General features: G+C 39.7%; 1 long non-coding RNA gene across 5 annotated transcripts; it reads left to right on the top strand.

Annotated features, from left to right (window-relative positions):
• The first annotated feature begins 38 nt into the window (after positions 1 to 38).
• Positions 39 to 24743, top strand: LOC109702683 (uncharacterized). Of its 5 annotated transcripts, none has more exons than XR_012442434.1 (5): positions 39 to 567; positions 1130 to 9175; positions 13783 to 13953; positions 21071 to 21226; positions 23309 to 24743. It is a non-coding gene; the product is annotated as an uncharacterized lncRNA (long non-coding RNA). The 5 variants fall into 5 exon arrangements; XR_012442437.1 differs by lacking the exon at positions 23309 to 24743 and having other exon boundaries at positions 1130 to 8427; positions 9030 to 9175; positions 21071 to 22667; XR_012442436.1 differs by lacking the exon at positions 23309 to 24743 and having other exon boundaries at positions 1165 to 9175; positions 21071 to 22667.
• Positions 24744 to 25487: the final 744 nt, after the last annotated feature.

The raw sequence follows: 25487 nt of genomic DNA, 5'->3' as shown, positions 1-25487 counted from the left end.
GTCAAGTACTTCCTACGCAGGGTCTTGCTCAACTCTTACCTCCTATAAGGAGTTATGCTGGAGTGGTTTAGCATTAATCGATCTCTCCTCTCCGGAGAAAGGGATAAGACTGGATCTTTTCTTAGCAACTGCTGTATTTGATTGTCACGCATCTCACCTAATCTTTGTACAACTATGCTGTACGGCAGGTTATTATGGGGAAATGAACTGTCAGGATGTAAATTCAGGTCAATCTGATGTTTCACCACCCCATCCATGTGCCTTCCTGTGTCCTCAGAGCAAGATACACACACCAGAACTCTTCCTTGTAGACTGTTGCTTGGTGTTTGTAGCTGTTTCATGTGGGAGTTTTCTATTTCTAACGATGCTTTAATACCCTTCAAGACAGTTCTGGGAAATAAAAAGAAGGAAGTGTGTCTTCTGCTTTACTGTTGATACAGAGTTACAGACAAGAAAAGAAATATATCCCCTCACCTATTATGGATGGTCTGATGGATGCCTACAGAGGGTGCTGGGGGAACATGAAGGAGACAATCATAACTTCTACCTGTTGAGGCTGGGATGAAGGTGGGTGGGAGCTGAAAAGATTTTGTGGGAGATGACAGCTTAGTTCTGAAAGATGAGCAAGTATCTATCAGAAACCAGGAGGACTTGGACCAGGGACAAGGGTTCTGGGGAGAGTCTCAAAGGGGAAGATATCACGATCAACACCAAGGCACTAGAGAATGAAACACGGCCATGTGCTAATGATGGAAGTAGCTCAGGAGGACCAGATCATTCCTTAAAACAACAGGGCAAGGAAGATATGCAGAGAAGAGGCTAGCAAGGGCTGGGCCAAGGTTGCAACATGCATTCCTTTAATGCTTTATTGAATTTGAATCTTATTCATTGTCAAGTATGCTGCCAAAAACTTTCAAGCAAGGGTGCTAAGCAATCCAAAACAAAGCATTTTGTTTAAGGTTGTGGACAGTGAGGAAATTCTTTGAACAGTAGATGGGAAGGCAGATGGGAGATTTATAGTTAATTACCCAGGCAGGAGATGCTGAGGGTCTGGGTTAGGGCAAGGAAGGGTAGAAACAGAAGGCTGTCAGTGGAGTAAAACCCAGTGTAATGTTCTGGTTCTTGCCAGAAGGAGCATCTCATCCCTTCTGTTTGTATCACAAGCACGTGAATCTCCGCTTTTGTGTCACCTGCAATGCAAAGAGTCATCTTTGCTATAGAAATGCTACAGGATCTGCATGGATATCACTGAAAGCATGTGAGTCTTTTCACATCTGACCTGCTCCAAGGTAAGGCATAGAATTTAGCTCTGTTTTCTGTGATGTGCTTCTGAGGGAAGAATTACCATCATCAGTCACTGGTATTGGGAGCAGTGATTCACAGATGGAAATTACTTGGGAATTTTCAAGAAACGTAGGGGAGGAAATCAGATGTATTACTGGGACATTTTTTTTCTAGCAAGATTCTGGCTATGGATCATCTCATATAAGTGAAGCAAGCATATTAGCAAGTGTTGGATCAATTTAAGTGTTTCATATTCTTAACTATGTGTCCTTGAAGCTTATATTTGTGGTGGGTAGTTTTGCTACTGTAAATCTGTGTTGACAGGTGTAAATTTAAACTAATTAATAACAAAGTAAGGAATACAAATCATAGCTCCTAGGATGCTAGAATAGCTAATAATAATAATATCCAGAAAACACAGATCAAATGCCTTCTGATAAATTTTCCTTTTGATTAGCCTAAACTGTGTGCAGATGAAATTTATAACACTCAGTATTTTCCTTACCTCTGTTTTCATGTATCAAATTTCTCTATCACATTTCTCTATCATTTCTATATGTAGAGTTCTGTTTTAAAGATGAACTAGGGCCAGACCTGGTGGTGAATGCCTGTCATCCCAGCTACTTTGGAGGCAGAGATCGGGAGGATCAAGGTTCAAAGCCAGTGATGGAGGGGATGGTATGGTAGCTAGACCTCATATCAATCAAAAAGCTGGGTGTGGTGGCAAATGCCTGCGATCCCAGTGATGGGGATAGGATAGGTAGGATACTTCATAGGTAGGAGTATCATGGTCTGAGGCTGACCCCATCCTCATGAGACCTTAACTGAAAAATGGAGCACAAAAGGGATGGAGGCATGGGAGTATGCCTGCCTAGCAAGTGCAAAGCCCTGAGTTCAAATCCTAGTACCACTAAAAAAATAGCAAATGAAGGTGAACTAAAATACTAAACACATGCACAGCATCTCATGAGGTCTGTGGCAGGGTTTTCTTTCTCTGTGTGCAGTTTGAATTGTTTTCTTCAGGTTTCTGGTTTCCCCTGTAAGTCAATATTTTCTTGTCATGGGTCCACCATTCTGCATCTCTTGAATCTCCTGGAAAGAAGAGATTGCCTCTTGTGCACCCTCAATCATTGTCACCTGCTAGAAAAATGTCTTGGCACCACTGGGGTTGTTAATATACACTAGATGGCATGAGGACAAATGTCTGCTACTGGGATGGGGAATAATTATCTTTGGGGTGAGGTTTTGTGAAAGAAGGAACATTATTAGTCAACTAAATTGACATAAGTCATTGAGAAACTTGGAAAAAATATACCTGATGTATGAATGATATGTTGAATTTTATGACTACTGAGCCAAAACCATTGTGTTAAGACAAATCATTTTGGTGTATATCTCAAAGCATCCTTTTATGTTCTGAAACAGAAGGAATTCTTCATATATATATATATATATATATATATATATATATATATGTATATATATGTATTTTTTGTAGCACTGGGGTCTGAACTCAGGGCCTCACTCTTGCTAGGTATATGCTCTACCACTTGAACCACTCAACCAGCCTGAGGAATTCTCTTAAAAATTTTTTTTAAATCAAGATTTTGAAGCTTTTGTGTATTTTTCTAAAAATAAAAGCTCTACAAAACATCAGAGTTTTTATTTTTTAAGGGGAAAATCAACAGTTTATTCTTTCTCTGTTTTAAAATTAGCTCATAGCTGTGATTAAGGCCTAAATATTAAATATAAGATAAAATTATCTTCATATTTTACACTATTTTTTATTGCTCTGCTGGGTGGGGGTACATTGTGGCATTTACAAAAGTTCTTACAATATACCAAATATATCATACTTGAATTCACCTCCTCCCCACCCACATTCCTGGAATAGTTTCAACAGGTCTCATTTTTTCATTTATATACATGTGTGCATGTGCACCATAGTCACCCTCCCACACCCTTTCCCACCTCCTCCCCCTCCCACTGGTACCACTCCCCCTAGGTAAAAGCCTTAGCGTTCCGTGCAGATAGCTGTACCCTGGTGGATAGTGACACTGGCTGTGTTGTTTTCTCTGCCTCTGGAAGGTAGAGGTAAACCAGCCAAGATACTGTTCACCTGGGATCATCTGAGCTGCTCTGCCTTATCAGGCTGGAGACCAGAATTCCCACATCCCTGCTGCTCCTGGACAGCCTGCCTGTGTTAGTTTCTTTTTGCTGCTATAACAACTTTTCATAAATCTATTGAGTTAAAACAATACCCAGAGTTCTGCAGATCAGAAGCCTTTGCAGGTTTAACTGGGTTCTCAGCTCAGGATCTCAGAAAGCCCAAATCAAGGCAACTGTCTGGATGTGCTCCCACATGGAGATGGGGGAAGACTGTTTCCACGCTTATTCATAGAATGTCAGTAGAATCAGGAGTCTTCCAGTGTAGGACTGAGATCCCCACTTCCTTACTGGCCATCAGTGGGCTCTGATCTCTGTTCCAACAGCCCCCTGAATTCTTTCTCATAATGGCTCCATCTTTAAGTTAATGGAGGATTTCATCCTCCTAATTCATCTCTCTCTCTCTTTTCCTTCCTCCTTTTCTCCCTTCCATCCTCTCTCCTTCCCTCCCTCCCTCATTCCCCCTTCCTTTCTCCACCCAACTTTCTGCAGTGCTGGGGAGTTGAACTCAGGGCCTCATGCTTGCTAGCAAACACTCTACACTTGAGTCATGCCCCCAGTCTCTTTTCCTTTTAGTTTCACACTTTTTCTTGGGGGGCCAGCTTTGAATTGCACTCCACCTATCTCTGCCTCTCGAGTTGCTGGGATTATAGGCATCAACCTACCATGGCCAGCTTCTTAATTCAAATCTCGTGGACTTCCCACTTTGTCTTCCTCTTCTGCTAACAGTCAAAAAAAGTAGCCCGCTTTTAAGGCTCATGTGATTACATCAGGCCTACCCAGATAGTACAGAATAATCTCTCAGTCTTAAAGTCAGCTGACTAGTAATATTGATCACACCTGCTAAGTCCCTTTGTCATGTAACAAAACGTACTGGTATGTGTGATATCTTTGAGTCACAGTGTCTGGGAACTAGGGAAGACTTTTCTTTAAAGAGATTCTCTCTGAAATCCTGCCTGCCAATCCCTGAAAAGGAAAACTACTAAGTAGATTTGGTTGTCTTCTGTAGAATGAAGTTAGAGCTCACAGTCCATTAGCAAACACTGTATAACACTGGGATAAGTTCCCCATGTGTCTGTGTCACAGAGGAGTTTCTGAAATTGAGACATATTTGGTTAATATCAAAAGGATGTACCTAGCCAATGATGAGAGGATTAAAACGTAGGACACATTTTATGTGACATGTAGACCTGTCCAGCACAGAAAGTGTCAGTTCGTCTCATGGTCACTCAACTATGTTACTGGATTAATGACAGCATGTGTCATGTGAATGTCTTGAGGATATCACACCATGCTACAGCATCGGATAAAACCACAAATGCACATTATTGTCAAATCCCAAGCACTAGAATTATATAGAAGAAATTGCCACTCCTGGATAGAGCTTTCTTTTTTCTTTTTAGGCTAGACAGATTTACAGGTACAAGTTGTGTGCTATGAAGGACTATTGCTCATGTACAAGAGAAGTTGAACTTTAGTAACTGGTTCAATAAAGAATTTAAAAAGCCAACATTTTTCCTTTTTTTTTGCAGTACTAGGGTTTGAACTCAGGGCCTCACACTTGCTAGGCAGGCACTCTACCACTTGAGCCACTCCACAGCCCATTTGACATTTTTTTTTTGGTAGAATTGGGGTTTGAACAAAGGGCTGTGCACTTGCAAGGCAGGTGCTCTGTAACTTTATCCACATCCCCAGCCCTTTTTATGGTGGGACTAGGTTTGCATTTGCTGGGTAGGCACTCTACAGCTTGAGCCACACCTCCAGTCTGATGCCCAAGAGAAGCTGAATTTTAGTAGCTGGTTCAATAAAGAATTCAAAACTCCAACAAATTTGATTCAATAGGAAGTGTAGATTAAACATTTGAAATTGAACTGTCAGGACTAGCATTGTTAGATAGGAAGAGATGTGAAGGTATGTTTTGTATACCATCATGATGCCATGGAGATTTATTACAGACAGATGAGGTGCTAAGGAACCTTTACACTTGTGAACTGAAGAGCGCTTAAATTCAAACCAATCTTTTTTGTTGTTCTATTTTTTTGTGTTTTATTATTATTGTTGTGCTAGGGGTACATTGTGACAGTCACAAAAGTCCTTACATATATTAAGTATGTCATACTTGAATTCACCCTTTCCATCATTCTCCTTTATGCTCCTTTCCCCTATTTTAGGAATAGTTTTAACAGGTCTCATTTTTCCATTTACATACATGGGTACACAGTATTTGCACCATATCCACCCTCCTGCACAATTTCCCTTCCTCTTCCCAGTGTTACCAATCCCCCCAGACAGAACCTGTTCTGCTTTCCTGTTCTTCCATCTTATAAAAAAATGACATCTTGTCAAGTCAGTTTTTACATTGGAGAATAAAGGAGTTACTAACTGCTGAGTATTTGTCTAGTCACTTAAAAATGTAATTGTGTACTCATTCCTCCAAAGGTGGTGTTAAGTTGATGTGTCTTACAATTGATAGAAACTGAAAGTTGTGGAGATAACGAGGCTGTGAAGCCACACATGGAAAGTGCTCTGACAGGCACAGGTAGTTGGTTTCGGTATCATACTTTATATAAAACAATTTGATACTGTTTTATGCTTTTGCCCCATTGTCGTTTTTCTCAGGCTTGTTTATTTGTGTTTAGGACATGTGCTCTCATGGAAGAAAAGCAATGGTTCAGGATGAAAAGGGGGTTTTATAACAGAGAAGGCATTAATTTGGTTTATTAAAGTTTTAAGATAAATCATCAGCAGTATAATCTGAGTAATTGAATTGTGACATGAGGAGCGATTTCCATACACAACTCTTAATGACACGGTCTGGCATTGTGACCATTGGTGGGATGTGTGTTCCACAGACATTTTCTGGGGTGATAGAGGATGATGAGATACATTGCTGGTTCCCCCATCAGGCCCCCTCTAGAGCAAAGGTGGTGCTGCTTGTGCAGTGCACTTAGCCCTTTCCTAGGGTGTCTTAAAAGCACTACTTTGATTTAATTCTGAATCAATGTATTTTTTATCAGCATACATTAAAATATAAGGGAGTTTCTTTGTGGTAATTTCATAGATGAGTACAGTGCATTTTAAACAAATTCATCCCTCTATTGCATCCCGTAAGCCGTCCTCCCTCCTCTTCTGCTTTTTCAAGCAGTATCTGGCAGCTTTCCATGTTATCTCCATATACACACGTAACGTACTGAGTTCTTGCGTTCTTAAATTTTCACACGAACTTGCAAATAGCCCCAGCGCTTTCCTCTGATTCAAATCCCAGCAGCCTTTGGTGCCATGAACCTTGTTTCTAGAGCTCAGAAATTACCTATGGATCCCTTTATGACACTTTCAAAGAGGCCTTTATCCCTCCCTTCTCCTGTTTCCCACAAAGAGGTGTGTGTCCAATAGTCAGGACTCTTCTATGTAAAGAGCTCTGGATTGTGAAGTCTACCATTCTGATAACTGTCCTTTCTCCCCACCCCAGCCTACCTCCCAGAATGCTTCTTTTCATGCTACTGTTTTGTAAAACTTCACTGTTTTTCATACTACCTTTTCATTGTTAAAGGGTTGTTCTACCCAGCCAGTTGGCATTTATTTCATTTTAAGTCTATTGTGTAAAGTCCCATTGAATGCTCATTAAAATAGCATTTTTGGACTATACTCTCTATTGGAAGGTCTTCATTGACATAAAAGATTAATTAATTAAACTAATTAATGGGTGTCAAAAAGTGTTAAGTCAGTAAAGTTACCTTTTACTTCAAGTATGTTATGCTTAAATTTTTTTTTTGCTTTGAAAGGTTGGCACCAGAGATGAAATAGTAAATAAATAAGACACTAAATAAGTTTGCGTTGATATTGTTAGCACTAATTATAAATACAGTACACAAACAATGCATTTATTTCAGAAAAGTTAGGAACAAAAATTACATCATGTATTTCATTTTATTTAAGGAAGTTAGGAATTGCTATTTTCCTTCAGAAATGTAAACAAAAGGAGTCATTTCAACTTCACACCATTCTTATGGAAATGTAACTGACCTACTTCACAGGGGATATGTAGAAAGAGAAAATAAGGTATTTTTTAAGGAGGCAAAGGAAGTGAACTTTGTCAGTCATATTTGTGGTTAGTCTAATAAATCATAAGATTTTCTTCTGAAAAGATTATTACTCTTGGTTTACATGCATTATCAAACTAGGGCACGAGTCCTGTTGAGGGAATGAGATGTGTATGCAGGGAGGTATGAAACCACAGAATATCTGATTATGTGTTCTTCTTTTGATGTGGAATCTTGCTATGTTCCTTAGCGGGTCTCCAACTCCTAGGCTCACGTTGTCCTCCTGCCTCAACTTCCCAGTGCCACCTCACCAGAATACACATTATTGAAGAGGCGAGGGTTATACTTGATGGTAACAGTTAAGTATTGTAATTGTCACATATACACACATCTATGTATATACACATAGATGTGCACACATATACATGCACATATGCATATATATAATTAAGCAGAGGCTAATGGTTTTATTTATTTTTAATATAAAACAGAGTTCAAAGACATATCTAACTTTCCAGAAGCAAGACCCATTAAGTGTTTATTTTCAATTATTTGAGAATATAAAACAAAACAAATGCAGGCAACATTAGTACCTGCTGTATACAAGACAGTAGTTATATGGTCAGAAAAGGCAGAATTCACAGTCAAAGGTAGAGAGTTCCCTAGCCAAGTATCAAGGAAGTAAGAAGGGTCTAGCCAGTTAGAGGGAACATGATGACCTATAGCATTTTGTAATTTGCAAATGGGTACGAGTGTTTTCTTAGCAGTCAGATGCCTTGGATTGGTCTAGAAGAGGTGAACAGAAGCTATTGGCAAGCAGATGAAGTGAATAAATGAGGTGTATGGGAGGAAGAATTTGGAGAAAATCAAGGAGGTGTGGTTGATGGAGAAGCAACCAGCAACACGAGAACAGGGCTTCAGGTCTAGAAGAACTAAGGTACGTTGTGAACCTGGGAGGAATCTACAGGGATGTGAGACCATGTCTGGGTATGGTTCCCAGAATCCTACTTACTCGAGTGGATTTAGGTGGGATTAACAGCAAATGTGACCAGATGCTGATCCCTCAGTATGGACCTGAGTGGCTCCTGCTAGTTACCCTGTCTAACCAGGAAACACTCAGAACTCTGAACAGGACAGAAAATGCAGGTGGCGATCTTATGTCCTCAGGCAAGGAATAAAGAGCCACTGGCACATCTCCAAGTGCTGTGCAGGTGCAAAAATTATTTAAATTTCTGTTTCTTTATCTTAAATGACAATGCCGCCTATTACACATAAACACATTCAGATCAAGTGTCAATACATACTTTAATGTTCTAACCAATGTATGTATTAAATTATTTGAATTTGCCATGGATTTGGCAAACAAAGCCAACTTTACGCATGGCAGGAAACTAATATTTAGACAAGGAATACCAACCAGTGCATATACTCAAATTCAGAATAAGACTACACTGTTTTTTAAACCAATCCAGAGATATAAAACTAAATCTAGGTAGAATGAGAATATTAAAAATAAGTTGATCAAAATCTTCTGTATAGGAAATATGGATGAAGTGCAGTGGTTTGAAGAAGGACCTGCCTTGACCCAGGAAGAGCTGCAGAAACCACTCCAGCAAAGACAGAAGGTCCACATGGCAGCGCCTGAGAAACGACATCCTGGAGTTCTCATCAGAGCCCTGCTGGTTGTACGTGTGTGCTCGCTTATGCTAGAGTTGAGCTTTGTGTGGATTTGGGATGGGAACACAACCTACCCCTTCCCTTCCTCCCCTCAGTTGCTGCTTTTGGGGTTCAGCATGCTGGCTGCTCACATGAGTCTCTGCCTTGTCCGTGTCTGGCAGTAGCTGCTTGGAATTCTGCCTCTAGCAGTATCCAGACCTGTCATGAAACTCTCTAGGAGTGGTGTCCCATCACCATCCATTAGACAAACCCAAGCTGATGATACACAAGGCGGTCACCGAGGCCCCTTCTCTCCCAGGCTTTGGAATTGCATGTCTTGCTAGAGATTGAGGAAAGAAACACAGAAACAAATTCGGAATCTAAACTGAGGCATTCAGTGCTGTCCTACCCACTTAGCCTGACTCATTTACTCATTTTTTTTGCAGTTTGTGCCGAGTTTGCATAGCTTTGACAATTGGATGGAACCATTGATTTCTTCTGAAGGATACTTCTTGGGTCATGAAAGCTGAGCAGCTGGGCTCTCTCTTCTCATACCCACTGTTGTCAAGGAAATGAACAGAAGGGTTTATATAAACTGGATGGAGCTAGTCTTTCTCACTGGGGACCCAGCTCCAGTCCTTCCATTAGGTCCTGCCTCTGAAGTTTATCTCTTGCCATAGGTAGAGTGACATGTCTATATCCTCATCAGAAACGGAGACAAATCCTGACTGTGGCATGAGGGAGTTACAGAGTTTCATTCAAATATTCTTGCTGTTACTCTATTGTTGATTTTATGTCCCTGTCTTGATAAGTAGGATTTAACATTGTTCACAATTTTAATTCCCTGCTCTTATGGGTGCCCCATCTTTATTTCTTTCCCATATCAACTTCCAATATGCTTGTGCGGTAAGCATTTATTTACACCTATCCTGTACCCATTTTGCTTTGTTTGGTGACCACTTCCCATGCCTTCCATACCTGCAGGGATGGAACACATGACCAGTTCTTATATTCATGTTTCATAAGCCTTGGACATTGGCTCAAGCCCAAGCAGGTTCTATCAGAGCAGGAAGGAGAGCACTTTTGTAGAATTTGCCAGGTAAAAACACATGCTTCAGTTTTTGTAGACTAATGTCTAAGAGTCTGTATGGTCTACAGCTTAAGCCAACTCTGAGCTGGTTTTCTCTTGCTTAAATGAATTTGTACTGAATTTTCTGTACCTTGGATTTTTATTTAAAAGAAGATTAACTAATATACTCTGTGAGCGACTGGAGTCTTGACTGAGACTTTCAGTCTAATGGCTGGACTTGGCTAATGGCTGACAGTCTTCTTGAGACTACCTGAGACCTGGGCATCTGAGAGTTTCCACCATTTCTTTTATATGCTGGTTTTATCCCTGTTGGGATATCCTGATAATTCATATAAACTCTGATATTCTTTTTCAGTTTAGATGAAATCCCAAGTATGGGACTAGGTTTTTCTCCATAACTCTTTTAGGAAGGATTAATGACCCCATAGATAAATTGTATCTTTAGTAAGTCAAAGTAGGAGGCTTCAAGGAATTTAAACCTGACCCTAAAATACATTAACATATTAAGGCCAGACACTCATTGGTTTTACTTCTTTTGGAATTCCTCATAGATAAGGTAAGACATACCAGTTTTGACAAAAGGGAGGTTATTGTGATTTGAGTAGAGAATATGAAAGGAATTACCAAGAAGGTGGGACAGCAGGAGAGGAGAGTTTACTTCTGTTAGAATTAGATTCCCTGGTTACTTGGAATGACTACACCTAGCAATGGCTCTTTTCTGTGTCACATTAATCAGTGTTTTCTTATGGTAAGTTCCCTATCATTTCTCTCTACTATCTGAGGGCATAGCTTCCATTCTCAAAGGTATTGCCTCTTGGTCCAAAATGACTCCAAAAGCTCTGGCCCTCACAGTATTTTATAATCAAGAAGAAAGATAAAAAGGCAAAACATGGGGTGTAGGGCTGGGAGGAAAGTGAGATTTCTCTCAGTTGACTTGGTTTCTTTAAAGCAGTTTTCTTGGAATTCTAATGCAAAACTTCTGCTAATCTCATAGGCCAGAGCTTGGTCACATGTTCACAACTTGCAACAGGAGCGTCTAGAAAAATGTACCTTTTTAGCTGGTTATAAAATCTGAGTTTTATAACTGAGGAATGAAGAAAAAACAGGTCTTGGATAGATACTTGTAGTCTCTGTTGCAAAAATCCTTAAAACCTATGTTTGGTTTTTAGGAGATGAACTAAGTTATTAGAAATTATGTAGACTTGTAAGAAATATTATTCTTACTTTCAAAGTATTAATTGGCTAGGGAGAGTCTTAGCTAAAGTACTGGCCTGGGTATAAAAGTCATAATTTCTGAGAAGGAGTTTCTAGCACTTGCCTATGAATAAAGTATGGAGGGAGGTAAAATCAAGATTAAGAAGTTTTGGAGGTTTAAGTATGACAATAGTTGTCAAAGAGAATTCAGAAAGAATGAGTAGCCCACAAGAGAGGAAATACATTTGTGTAAGAGTAAAAACCTTGGGACAGGTTTCAAATGTGTGTTTATGGTTCTGCACTAGGGTAGAGAGAAAGCCTAAAATAAAACAAATTATGAGCTATGTTTGGAAGTGAAGACAGTACCTTTCAGTGTTGGGTTTGGCCATTGTATTGAGAAGGAAGTCACAAACAGTATGTGGATAAAGGGGAACAGTTATAATAGGGAATACTGGGAGATGTAGGGAACAAAAGAATGCAGGTCTTTTCTAAAGGAGCCACTGCTGCTTGGCATCAGTCAATCTTTGCAATCAAAGAAATCAGACTTTTACATAAGCTTGCATTTTTCTCAATCATCATCAAGCCAAGGAAACATGTTCCCAGGCTGGACTTGTCCAATGACCACTATTTGCAATTACAGATACAGTTCCCTATTTTACTGAGACTGGGAAGGATCTAGGATCTTGCTCAGGGTCACATAGCTTGTTAGTCACAAGCTGGGATAAGAAGCCCACTCCATGAACCACACTCAGAATTGCTAGCAATATCATGTGGGGTTGTTTGATGTGAAGGGATAATAAGGAAAATTAGGCATGTCACATGTGTAGTTAAGACCAAAAGTGCCAAGCACAGGGCCTAGAACTCATAAGGTGTCAATCAATATCACCTCTGTCTGAACTGTTAAAATCACAGACAATATGAATGAAATAGAGAGAAGAAGAAGGAGGTGTCCTTATTGGACTTTGGGGAGTCCCCCTAACTAACAATGGAAGCAAGATTATTAATTAGAAAAGACAGCATCCAAAGAAAATTCAGAAGCAGCCAGGATTGCTTTGCGAAGCTCTTGCCTTTACCTTTGCCCTAATTACACCTTTAGGCTGTGAATGTTTTAATTTGAGGACAATTTTCAGCCCTTTAATAAATTTCTTTCCAATTATACTACCATCATAAACTTATAACCTCATAAGAAAGTGTGGTCTTCAGAGAATGTTTCTTTTCCTGTAGTAGAAATTAAATAGATTGATTAACTTTGGCTGAAATTTCTAAGAATGTACAATTGTGTCTTGAGATTATTCCACCATTAGTGTTTAGTATCTCTAGAATAAGTAAATATTGTCATTTAAAAATAGTTTAAACAGGAGAAACACCCTTTGAATATTCCCCTTTTTTAGTATATACAGGTCTTTGTGTGTCACAAAAATTAGTTGGATAATCTCAACACCATAGATCTCAGGGTAATAATTTATTTACCCAATTTTGGTTTTGTCTGTTAAAGATATTAGGCTTTCCTTACTCTCTGGTATATTTTTTTATTATCATATTATTGTTGTCCTGGGGGCATATTGTGAGAGTTACAAAAGTTCTTACAATATATCATAGTTGAATTCACCCCTCTATGATTCCCCTTTATCCCCTCTCCCCCCATTTCTGGAATAATTTCAACAGGTCTCATTTTCCATTTTCATACATGAGTACATAATATTCCACCATATTCACCCTCCTACACCCTTTCCTTGTATCCTCTCCCTCTGACTGGTACAAACCCCCAGACAGGACCTGTTTTACTTTCCTGTTCTCTGTTTTTGAAAAAAAAAGATATTTTTGTTTGTTTAAGATAGCTATACAGGGAGTTTCCTTGTGAGATTTCCATGTATATATGTGTTATAACCCGAAATAGTTCATCCCTTCCATTTAAGGTTTTGGGGAATAAAATCCCAGGAAATTAGAATTTTTGATTTAGTGCTCATGTCAGAGTTTTGATTAGTGAATACAGTGAGAAGACCTTGGGGATCTGATGAGTTCTTGGTGCTTTTGGAATGGAGTTTGCTTATATTTTATATATATGTATAATATATTTATATATAGTCTAGATAAAATACATACACCTATATACTTATATGTATTTGCTCTCCTAGCAATTATCTCAACAGAACTGAAATACCTACAAGGTCAATGGTGTTTGGTTAAGGTCACATATTAGTAGCCCTCATGCATTTGATTGGGTTTATCTTACAGTATGTCAACTTAGTACTGAAAATAGAATGTGTCACTAAAAAGAGAGAAAATGTATTTGTTATTCATCTGACATTTAGCCATACAATCATGACATTTTTCTTTTCTTTTTAACTCAAGGCACATGTAGAGTACCTGTGTGTTTCAACAAGAAAATGGAGGCTTTTCTGCTATCAGTTGACATTGCTGTGACCATAAAAACAAAGAATTCCATCCTGTTTCCTTGCCAAGAAAGAGTGCCCAGCAGAGCAAGCCCAGTGTCTTATCTCTCCATCCAGACAGTGATTCTTGGTAAATACACAGCTTGATTTCATGGTCTCCACTCAACCCTGGCTTCCACCACTTTCAGTGGGGGAAAAGTTCTCATGAAAGCCTCATAAATGGTGTTTAGTTGGCAGTGTTCTTGCTCCTCACATTGGTTTTCTTCTGCAATCCACTAAGATTCTTTTGAGAAAACAACACAGTTCTGTGCTATAAGTCTAGAGGCTAGAGAAAAAGTATAACCCACCCCTTGAGTAGGAATTTCTGACATTACAGAACAAAGATTCTGAAGATCAAAGATATTATTGATAAAAGACTTTTGAAAACAAGTTCAGTGCTTTCACAGTGGGCAAAACCAGACCTTTTCCATCCTCAGCTGCTCCTGAGAATGAGATGTACACTTGAGATGAAGCAACAAAGATCCTAGGTTTTAGGGGAATCATATGTTCCTTTGATAGTCTACTAAAAATTATGAACATTTTCCCTGAGAAGAAGTGGCCATAAAGACACATTTATAGAATTTTACAAATTTGGGGTTTATTTCCAAAAACTTGAATATTTATTCACTAAATATTTCTCTGGATTCCTTAGGGGCTGTACACCATATTAAAAATCCTCAGAACTCTGAGGATGATTGTGGAGACTTGTGTTGGCCATCTATCTGGTTTTTGTTCCTCATCTATATGTCCCTAACTTTGTATACGGGGAGATGTTCACAGGATTAACCAGTGCTGTCTAGCTTTTATGTCAGTCTTCCAAGTCAGGAATTTGGTCTCCTGCAGTCCTTTCCCTCTTTCACGTAACTGTGCCTGAAGTCCAGGTGACATTTTGTTCGTGAACAAGCCCAGAGTTCATTCAGCATCCTCTGGTTACTGATGCTCTTGCTGTTGGACACCTCCAGTTTGTCTGTGCACTGCCACCTTTGTTAGGAGCCAATGTCTAGCTAGTACATCATTGTCATCCCTGCTGGGACTGAGGTTTTCTCCTTCTGCCAATGCACTGGAGCCACAGAGGGTCCAGTAGTGTGCTCTCCAGAATTTTCACAGTTCCAGGCAAAGTTTTGGAGGGAATGCTTTCTCCCCTTTGTGTACCTGCTAACACGATTTAATGGTTACTACTGAGTTGTGATTTGAGGGTCTTTAGCAGGATATATCGTTGGGCTTGTTTCCATTTCTTCCCTACTTGTCATGACCCCATGCTGCTGGGCTGAATGACAAACCCAGGTGACCCTGGATTATACTCAGACTCCTCTCATGACTGATGCCTGTCTCTGGTCCATGGCATTCTCTTGACTCACACTTACTTTGGAAGCTCTGCATGGAAATGTTACTCCAGTGGCTTGCACGTTGCTTTATTGGGGAGACACAGAATTTCTGCCCAGCAAGGAATGGGCTTGGCAGAGGTATATAGTGGGAAATTCAGAAATATCAGTATTTAAGAGTAACTTAGGTGATAGTGTGACCTTTGTATGTAGGCACAATGTTTTTAAGAGACATTTTGAAGACTTCTTCCAGATCTCTGTGGTATCCCTTCAAAGAGAAAGTCTTTATAACTATTCTGCCCTACATCCAAGCCAGTGCAACACAATGAAAAATGTCATTAACAGGAAACACGCCTCTTCTTTATTGTAAATAACTCCATAGAGCACCTGCAATAAGTTAGAATAATAATGATCCTTCTGTCATGATTCCACTTTTTATACAACTCATGTGCCCCAAACTTCAGAGGAATCAATAAAATATGATTCTGAAACAATACTGAATTTAAAGCTTAGTATGCAGCGTATGGGAAAATGCCTCACCATTTTTCTCTCTGTCATTTGAAAGTGCAGTAGTAGATTCATCAAGACTTTGGAGATACCTCTGAAGATGCCAATATCTCCATCAGTTCCCAATTTGTCTTAATTCACACCAACAGCTTCTGCTGTATCATTGTATTCCTTGCCCACACCATTAGTCCTCTCTGACCAGCTGGACTGTGTTCAGCAACCTTGGTGTGGCTCTGTCTCCAGTGTTCTTTGTGCTCTTATCTTCAACTTTCTACCAAGTCCACTGGGCAGTCCTCAGACCCCCGGGAATTTCCAAGGCAGTCCTTTGGTCTCATGAACTTTCTCTTTGCTTCTTTTCTTCTATTTTCAATTGCATTTCTCTCATAAGCAGATAGACACAATAATGTTTAAGATACATAAACATATTTATATGTATAATCTATAAATGTTATTAAACATTTTAAGGGAGTCTTAGAATACAAACTCGTGGGATGAACTTGGATATTAAAGTAACATGGAGCTCTGTCTTTCCTGCAGTGGATATGATTTCCTTCTGAGACCTAGCTCTGTGTAGATATGTACAGAATGGACCTGGGGCTGGTGGAAGAGGGGATTCTGAAGTTACAAAGTACTTCTGTCTGCTCAGCGATTTACTTTGTATGATATTTTCTTACAGGCAAATGCTTGGTGTTCAGTTTTTCTCTTTTTCCCCCAGCTCCTTTGTAAGGCCATCTACAGGAGGAGTGCTATGTTGACATCTTGAGGTGGCAGGGAAGTCACCTGGTTGTCTGTCAGAGAACCTCTGCATCTTCTCTGTTCTCATTAGCCTGTGTACATGAAGGCATATTTCATACCACCTGGACTTCTAGAAGTATGTTGTCACTATCTCTGGAAGTCTGAGATTCTAGCCATTTTCTTTTTATCAAGAAATCCCTGTATTCTGCAGCATGTCCTGACTCCATGTCTCTGCCAGTCCAGCAGTTCTCTTAATGCCTCTGCTGTTCTCTGGCAGGTGCATAGAACTCCACAAACCACCGTAGCTATGTGAGGGTGGAGGAGAGTCATGCTCCTCACCTTGCCACCTACATCTGTCAGGGCTGCCTTGTTCCTGTGTCATGCTGGATATGGTACTGAATCACATGCCAGGCTATTATGCTAGCCTGAAGATGCCTGGGCTGTGCTAAAGAAATGGACCCAAGTTTGGTGTCCTTGTGTTTATCCCACTTCACTATCACCACTCTCTTCTGAGGTTTGTACCTGGAACTGGGAAATAGGAGCTAAATCAGCCTGGCTGCCTCTTCCTCTTTGACTGCCCCTTCTCTACCTTCTCTCTGGCATAGAGGGTTTCTTTTATTTCCCAGTCTGGAAGAACTTTCTTTAGAAGAAAACAGCAGAGAGGCTCTGGGGAGAGAAAGGAAAACCCCATCATTTAGAAAATTTCAAAATAGTGCCCTTGAAAAGTACAATTATGTACTTGTAACTCTTACTTTCCCAAAACACATATTAACACTGAAGAAAAAAATATGCTTCCATGAAAAGGAACAAGAACTTGTGTTCTGGTTCTCATCTTTATCTATTGTTTGGGGACTGTAGTCCCACTTGGATTTCTGCATTTATTTTCTGTGTCTTCCCCATATTCTCTATACATTTCTCTGAGCAGAATGAGGTTTTGACTAGTCCTCCTCCCCGGCCTCTGCTCCCAGGGAAGCCCATCCTTTCATGGAAGTCATCATTTAAGATGTGGGTGATAACAAGTAACAATGCATCCAGTTACTTGAGAACACCTGTCCTCTTCTGCTCTGGACATGCAGATTGATCAGGGGGTCTGACTGCGGTACTCATGCTGCTGTGCTAACAGGAAGAGCTCTGCCTCCTCTGGGGGCTACTGCCTGACAGAAACAACTTAAAGGATGAAAGATTTATTTTTGCTCATGGTTTCAGAGGCTTCAGGCCATGGTCACTTGGCTCCTGGTTTCTGGGCCTGTGGGGATGACAGCACATGGAGGAGGAAGCTGCTTACCTCATGTCAAACAGGAAGCACGGGATAGGAATACAGGAAGGGGCCAGAGCAAGATATAGCCCTTAAGGACACACCCCTGTGACCTACTTTATCTAACTAAGACCCGCCCCTTCCTGTTCACCACCTCCCAGCAATGCCATCATATTAATCCATCAACGGATTAATCTATTGATTATGGCAGATCCATCAACGGATTAATCTATTGATTATGGCAGACCCCTCAAGGTCCAGTCACTTCCCAAAAGCCCTTCAGTTGGCAACCAAGACCCCAATATGTGAGCTTGTGGGGCATTTTGAATTCAAACCATTACAAGGCTTAAGTTGCCATTCTTACAGTTTCATTGTGGTCTGTGACAGAGGACAAATTTAACCTGGCTGTACTCAGAGGTTGACTCTGTTGTTCTTTCTATGACTGGGGTATTGCCATCGGATCATGTTTTCTCTTATATTTGGTCTTAAGGCCCAAGACCAAATTCAAATACATGACTTGTAGGCTCTTTCAACTTGTTTTTCAGACATGGTCTGCTATGGCTTGGGTGTGGTTTGAGGGTATTCCCAAGGGTTCATTGTGATTAAAAGATTGGTACCCATGGTGGCATTGCCGTGAGGTGACAGAAACTTTGAGAGGTGGCCTCATGGGAGGTCTTCAAGTCACTGGAGAGTGTGAGGAATTTCTCATGCAACTTCTTTGATAGTTCTCTTAAGAAAGTTGTTATAGTGAAGATAGCCAGGTTCAGAAAACTAAAGGCCTCATGTTTTCTCTCATATGTGGAATATAGGCTCAATACAAATACAAGCAATATTATGAAAAACAGGTCACATTAAGAAGAGGTCACATACAAGAGAGGTAGGGTAAAAGGAGGAAGTTAAGAAGATGGATATGGTTGATGTACTTTCTATACAAAAGTGAATACAGAATTTTTAAACCTGTTGAAATCACCATAAAAAGGGGACTAAGGTAGAAAGGAAAAAATAGAGGGGATGAACCAATTTGAGTTATAGTACCTATATACTTGGAAATGTCACAATGAAACTCTCTGTATAGCTGTCTTAAACAAACCAAAATGTCTCTTTTTAAAAAAAAATGGAGAACAGGAAGGTAAAACAGGTCCTGTCTGGGGGTTGGTACCAGTGGGAGGGGGGTGGGCATAAGGAAAGGGTGAAGGAGGGTGGATGTGGTGAAAATATTGTGTACTTATATATGAAAATGGAAAAATGAGACCTGTTGAAACTATTCCAGGCATGGTGGGAGAGAGGAGAAAGGAGAATGATGGAGGGGTGAATTTAAGTATGATATATTGTAAGAACTTTTGTAAATGTCACAGTGTACTCCCAGTACAACAACAATAATAATAAGCAAATTTTCAAAAAGAAAGTTGTTATAAAAGGAGAGAGCTACCCTGCTGGCCCTCTTTCTCTGCTCTTTGTGACACTTGCTCCTACCTGAGCTTCTGCCAGTGTTACTGCTATCCGACATCCTCATCAGAGATCAGACCAATGGGGCTCCCCAATCTTGGACTTGAATCTCCAAAACTATGAATACATAGCCTCTTTTCTTTATAAGTCAACCATACCAGGTATTTTATTGTAGTGATGAGAAGCTGATGCTACCACAGTTGGGGTAAAATTTATGCTTACTCTAGAACTCCCACCTTCATCTATTATTTGAATAATTTACAGACTTACAATTTTCTGCTTACTTCTGAAAATGCACCAAGAAATCCCTTGTGAATTTTCTGATCTCTTGTTTCCTGAGTTGCCAAATGGTTTCAACAAAGTATAGAAACTTGCGATGTCTGTCCCCACTTCCCTAATTCCATAAGACTGGGAGCAACTTATTATAAACAATTTCTTTTGTATGAGAGTCTCTTTTGGATAAAGCTTTGCCTTTTAGATTTCTTTTCTACTCTTTCTCCTGTTCTTTCCAAAAATGATTTCCTATAGCACATCTCATTTTTTTAATACTGGTTTTGTATGACCTTTAAAAATGTCTTTTGCTTTCAAACTAGGGGCAAGTGAATTAAATGCAGTGAGATGGATTGAAACTATTTCTCCATCCAATTAGTATCATACATAATCTATTGAACAACTGTGCCATCTATCCTGGTTGACTCAGACAGAGCCATTCTCAGCTAACATGTGGGCTCCTGGTAATAAAAACAGGAACAAGTAGGAGTCAAATGTTTCTTTAGCAAAATGAAGCCAGTTATTTCTCAAGGTTCTAAAGAGTTGCTTTAAAATCATCTGAATATGAGGACCATGTTTTCTTCATGCATGACTAGTAGGTTGACTGTCCCAAGATAATTTATTAATTAACTAATAATTAATTAATTCTTATTAGGAGATTGTATGCCTTAGCTAGGGAGAAACAGCACAAATCTTTTGTGGAAATAAATGAATACCAAGCAAATAAGAACAAGCAAAGTGTATTTATTCAGAGATTGCCATAGCAAGTGAGTCAGGCACCACCACTTGTGTTTTGACAGCCCTAAAAGACAGGGAGAGGCAGGTAACATTTAATCATGGAAAGAAGGGAAGATTTCATGTGTGTTCTGATGGAGGTCATTGGCATGGGCAACAGTAGGCTTCTAGAAGTCAGGCATTCTGTGCAATTGTTTAGGTGAATATTTGTCTTTTTCTGGTTGGGTATAAGTTGGAACTGGGAATAAGATTCAGGGGCATTTCCATTTTCAATTAATTCCTAGCTATTTGGGGCCAATTGTTATGAGAGCTATTGTTAAGCTTCTTGAATCATTTTAGGAGATCCTGATTGATTTCCTACAACTTTGTTGTAGGCTGGCCTCCTGGCTGGTTATTGCAGCCAGTGGGTTAGTTTCCTGAGCTTGTTGGTACATATTATAAGTAAGAGTGCTTTGTTATATATGGTCTGGTCATTGTCCATTTGTGTATTCACTCATGAACTATATATTGTTTCCTTTCACACATTTGTGATCATCTTGTATGGATCCAGCAGCAAGAACTCCAGGCAAATAAAGCCAACACGAATGTCCAGATGAGGTTGAACCCATTACAATTTGCACAAAACTATCAGGAATAGGTGATGGTGTTACTCAAATGTGCGGGTGGCATTTCCTGGAGGAAGTTGGTAGAACATTGACCAGGAGATAGAAATTTATCATTAGGCTGAGGAAAAGTGACATGGGAAAGGTGAAGAGTCAGTAAAGGAGGAAGCATCACAGGGGTCATTCTCCCAAGGCCTAAATCCCAACCTCTTGGACACTCCTTGAGTTGCCATGAGAAAAGGGTTAGGAATAGAGCCACCTTCTACTGTCCCTTTTATTGCTTTGTGCTTCTTGTCTGACACGGCAGTGAAAGAACTGACTATCCTTGGACTTTAGCATAGGTTCAGCTGCAGAGATGGTTGTGGTGATGGTCAAGAAGGAAGACAGGAAGACATTCTCATTGGCCAGTTGGACTCTGGGTGAGGAAGGACTGAGGACTCCACCAGGTCTCCTAGGCAGTGAAGACTACGAGATGGAAGGATCTATAGGCAGGTAGGTATCACTCCAAGCCAGGGACAAGCAAGAGGCTACTTGCTCTGATCTTCCTCTCGGGCCCCTTGGCAGAGCAAGGTGGAGGCAGAACTACCCCCAAGCAAGCAATCAAGCACATGGACAAACAAATGTAAAAATCCCAATTAAAACTAACCTAAAGAACAAATGTCCCCAAATTGTGCATCAGCATTGTTCGAGTGTAGATTACCCATACACATAAATGACTTTTCCACTGCAACTTTGTTGTAGAGGTGGAAACAAAACATTGTACAAGATTTATTCTTTGATGAGTAGGTTTTCTTTCCCAAATATTGCCTTACTAATCAAAAACATCTTCTCTTAAGGAAAGTGGTTAAAATATCCAAAACACTAAGATTTTCATAAGTAGATTTTTGTAGGATGATACTTTTCATGGTAAAAACATTCACTTGAAAGATTTCTTAGGATTAGCTAAAATTAAATCAATCCCTCCCCTCTCCTCTCTTCTCCTCTTCTCTCTCTCACTCTCTCTCTCTGCAGTGCTTGGGATCAAACTTAGAGCCTGACTTGTACTAGGCATCCTCAGTCTTTATACTTAAATATTTTAGGGTATAATGCAATAGAGTATGAAAAAGAAAAGTAGCTCTCTTTGAGAACTTGTGTTTGTACTTTCAATTCTTGACTTACATAGTCTCTTTGTAAAGTAACTATAGCTTTTATGCAAGAAGTTTGTGCTGTCTTATAAAAGAGTTTTAACCCTAGACTAAAAGAGTTTAATTTATTTTTATTTTGTAATTTATTCATTTATTCATATGTGCATACATTGTTTGGGCCATTTCTTCCCCCTGCCTCCACCTCCCTCCCTTCCAGACAGGGGAGTGTTCTGCCCTCTTCTCCAATTTTGTTGAAGAGAAGACATAAGCAATAATAAGGAAGACATACTGTTTTTGCTAGTTTGAGATAAGGATAGCTATACAGAGAGGAGTTTAATTTAGATGACAAAGTTGAAGGTGAGAAGAAGACAGTCCTATTTGAATAGTACCTTTACAAAGGGAAGTATTCCATCTTTCTGAATGGGATACATATTTGGGAGTCATTAACATAGTTTACCATAAAATACCACACAAATAATTGGAGGCTCAGATATAAGGATTTGTGGATAGGACTGTACTTATGGCTCTAAACAATTTCAAAAGGAAAGAAGAAAGAAAAAAATAAAGGCCTAGTGACTTTGTTTGTTGCTGGGGTCCCAAGACAGAAGGCAAGAATCCTCTTACTTAAATCTGATCACAATACTTTGGGGCAACTGAGGCCAATAGGAGAGGGGGACCAGGAACTAGAGAAAAGGTTATTTCAAGAAGAATTAACTTAGAAGGTAACACACATGCACAGGAAATCAATGCAAGTCAACTCCCTGTATAGCTATCCTTATCTCAACTGGCAAAAACTGTTGGTTCTTCCTATTATTCCTTATACTCTCTCTTCAACAAAATTAGAGATAAGGGCAAAATAGTTTCTGCTGGGTAGCGAGGGGTAAGGGAGGTAAGGGAGGGAGTAGGGGGAAGGGAAGGGGAGGGGGGAAAGGGAGGGGGAGGGGGAAAGAGGGGAGAAATGACCCAAACATTGTATGCACATATGAATAAAATAAAAATTAAAAAATCTAATCACAAAATCAAAGCAAGATAGGAAACTTAGTTGAGTTGTAGTGCTGAACTAACAAATCATTAGATTAAGGCTCTTTAAATTGTGTCTTCTATTAAGAACCAGAGGATAAGGTCAATCACATAGATGAACACAGTGGTCCTAGTTTCAAAGACTAAGATAATGACACAGCATAAACCCAAGCATTCCCAAAGAACACAGGAGAACCTAGGAGGTCAAGATGCCTTGAGATGTAGCTCAGAGGAGCCAACTGCCCAAAACAGTGGTCAGTGCTGGTCAGAGTTATTCAGAGGACCTTGTTTTGAGCCAAAGGTTCCAGGATCTCTAGAAACACAGTATTGTTAGTTGAGCCTCATATATGAAACAGACTGTTTTTATTACATCATCACTTTGTCATGCTATAACATGACTTTGTCACAAATGTTTTCTCTTGCTTTCTAGACCTGTGCTATGTGCTTTTGTACTGATTGGCCACATGGATGCAAGCCTATGCCTTATTAAATTTCCAAACAACACAGACACTTGAATGCAGTCAGTAAACACTGAGTGAGCACATCAGCATTGCTTTGAATTCATGTGATCATGCCAACCAGGAGGCAGAACAAAGGACATGCTGTTCTTCTCCCATATCCAATTCTTCTAGCCCAACTTTCTGATGACTTGGAAATTACAATTTCCCCACCCAAACACTTCATCTCCCTCACTTACCTTCACTTTTCAAACTCTGATGCCATTGACTCAGAAGTGGGTTTTCATTTTCAGTTCTTTTAAAATCTATCCTCTAGAGAAAATATTTGCCAGCTACACATCAGACAAAAGATTGATAACCAGAATACATAGGGAACTCAAAAAACTAAATTCTTCCAAAAATAATGAACCAATAAAGAAATGGGCAAGTGAACTAAACAGAACTTTCTCAAAAGAAGAAATTCAAATGGCCAAAAAAACACATGAAAAAATGCTCACCATCTCTAGCAACAAAGGAAAGGCAAATTAAAACTACACTAAGATTCCACCTCACCCCCGTTAGAACAGCCATCATTAGCAACAGCACTAACAACAGGTGTTGGCGAGGATGTGGGGAAAAAGGAATCTGCTTATACTGCTGGTGGGAATGTAAACTAGTACAACCACTCTGGAAGAAAATTTGGAGGCTACTTAAAAATCTAGACATTGATCTATCATATGATCCAGCAATACCACTCCTGGGGATATACCCAAAAGAATGTGACACAGTTTACTCCAGAAGCACCTGCACACCCATGTTTATTGCAGCCCTATTCACAATAGCCAAGTTATGGAAACAGCCAAGATGCCCCACACCTGATGAATGGATTAAGAAAATTTGGTATTTATACACAATGGAATTTTATGCAGCCATGAAGAAGAATGAAATCGTATCATTTGCAAGTAAATGGATGGAACTGGAGAACATCATTTTGAGTGAAGTTAGCCTGGCCCAAAAGACTAAAAATCATATGTTCTCCCTCATATGTGAACATTAGATCAAGGTCAAACACAACAAGGGGATTGGACTTTGATCACATGATAAAGCACACACAAGGGAGGTATGGGGATAGGTAAGACACCCAAAAAACTAGATAACATTTGTTGCCCTCAATGCAGAGAAACTAACGTAGATACTTCAAAGCAACAGAGGCCAATAGGAGAAGGGAACCAGGAACTAGAGAAAAGGTTAGTTTGAGAAGAATTAATTTAGAAGGTAACACACATGCACAGGAAAGCAATGCAAGTCAACTCCCTGTATAGTTATCCTTATCTCAACTAGCAAAAACCCTTGGTCCTTCCTATTATTGCTTATACTCTCTCTTCAACAAAATTAGAGATAAGGGCAAAATAGTTTCTGCCTGGTAGTGAGGGGGTAAGTGGGGAGAAGGAGGGGGCAGGGGGAAGAGGGGAGAAATGACCCAAATATTGTATGCACATATGAGTAAAAGAAAAAAAATCTATCCCCTAATCCATTAAGTCTCAATCATTTATTGTGTCCTTCAATTTGTCCTTTGTCACAGTCCTGTGGAATCTTCTGTGGTTTTCAGTGGTCTCCTAGTTGGTTCCACTGATGATATTATTTCTCTTTTTGAAACCACTTTTATTAGGACAATTTCTTGTGTAAGGTCCACAATGCTTATGACATCAAGCAGGTTGGTCATTGTATTCTAGAGCTCTTACCAGAGTCCCACAGCCCAGCTTATTTTATATCCACATTTCTCCATTCTGACCCCTGTAGCTGGAGAAAAGTCCTTCCTTACACTGTGTACCATGGCCTGAGACAGTCTCCCCTTTGTTCTGCTATTCTAATCCCACTATCAAATACAGTCTGACTAACATTCACCTTCCCCAAGACTTTCTAGGGTGAACTTCTATTCCACAACAAATTACTAGCAATGTCATGGCATTTCTTTAATTTGTTGATATACAGCCTATGCTACCATCTATAAGATTTTCAGGATCCTAGGTTAGCGTCCATTTGTCCATCCCCTTAGCTAGTGGGCAAGGTTTTTTAAAAAATTTTTTTTATTTTGATTGCAGAGATTTCTCTTTCTGAGGTGAGATCTACATTTTGACTTGAGATGAGTGGTTAGTATAAGACTAAGTACAG

This window comes from Castor canadensis, chromosome 16 (genome assembly GCF_047511655.1).
Source record: "Castor canadensis chromosome 16, mCasCan1.hap1v2, whole genome shotgun sequence".
NCBI lineage: Eukaryota > Metazoa > Chordata > Mammalia > Rodentia > Castoridae > Castor > Castor canadensis.
The sequence above is the reverse complement of the archived record's forward strand: the minus strand, read 5'-3'. Positions and strand labels throughout refer to the sequence as shown.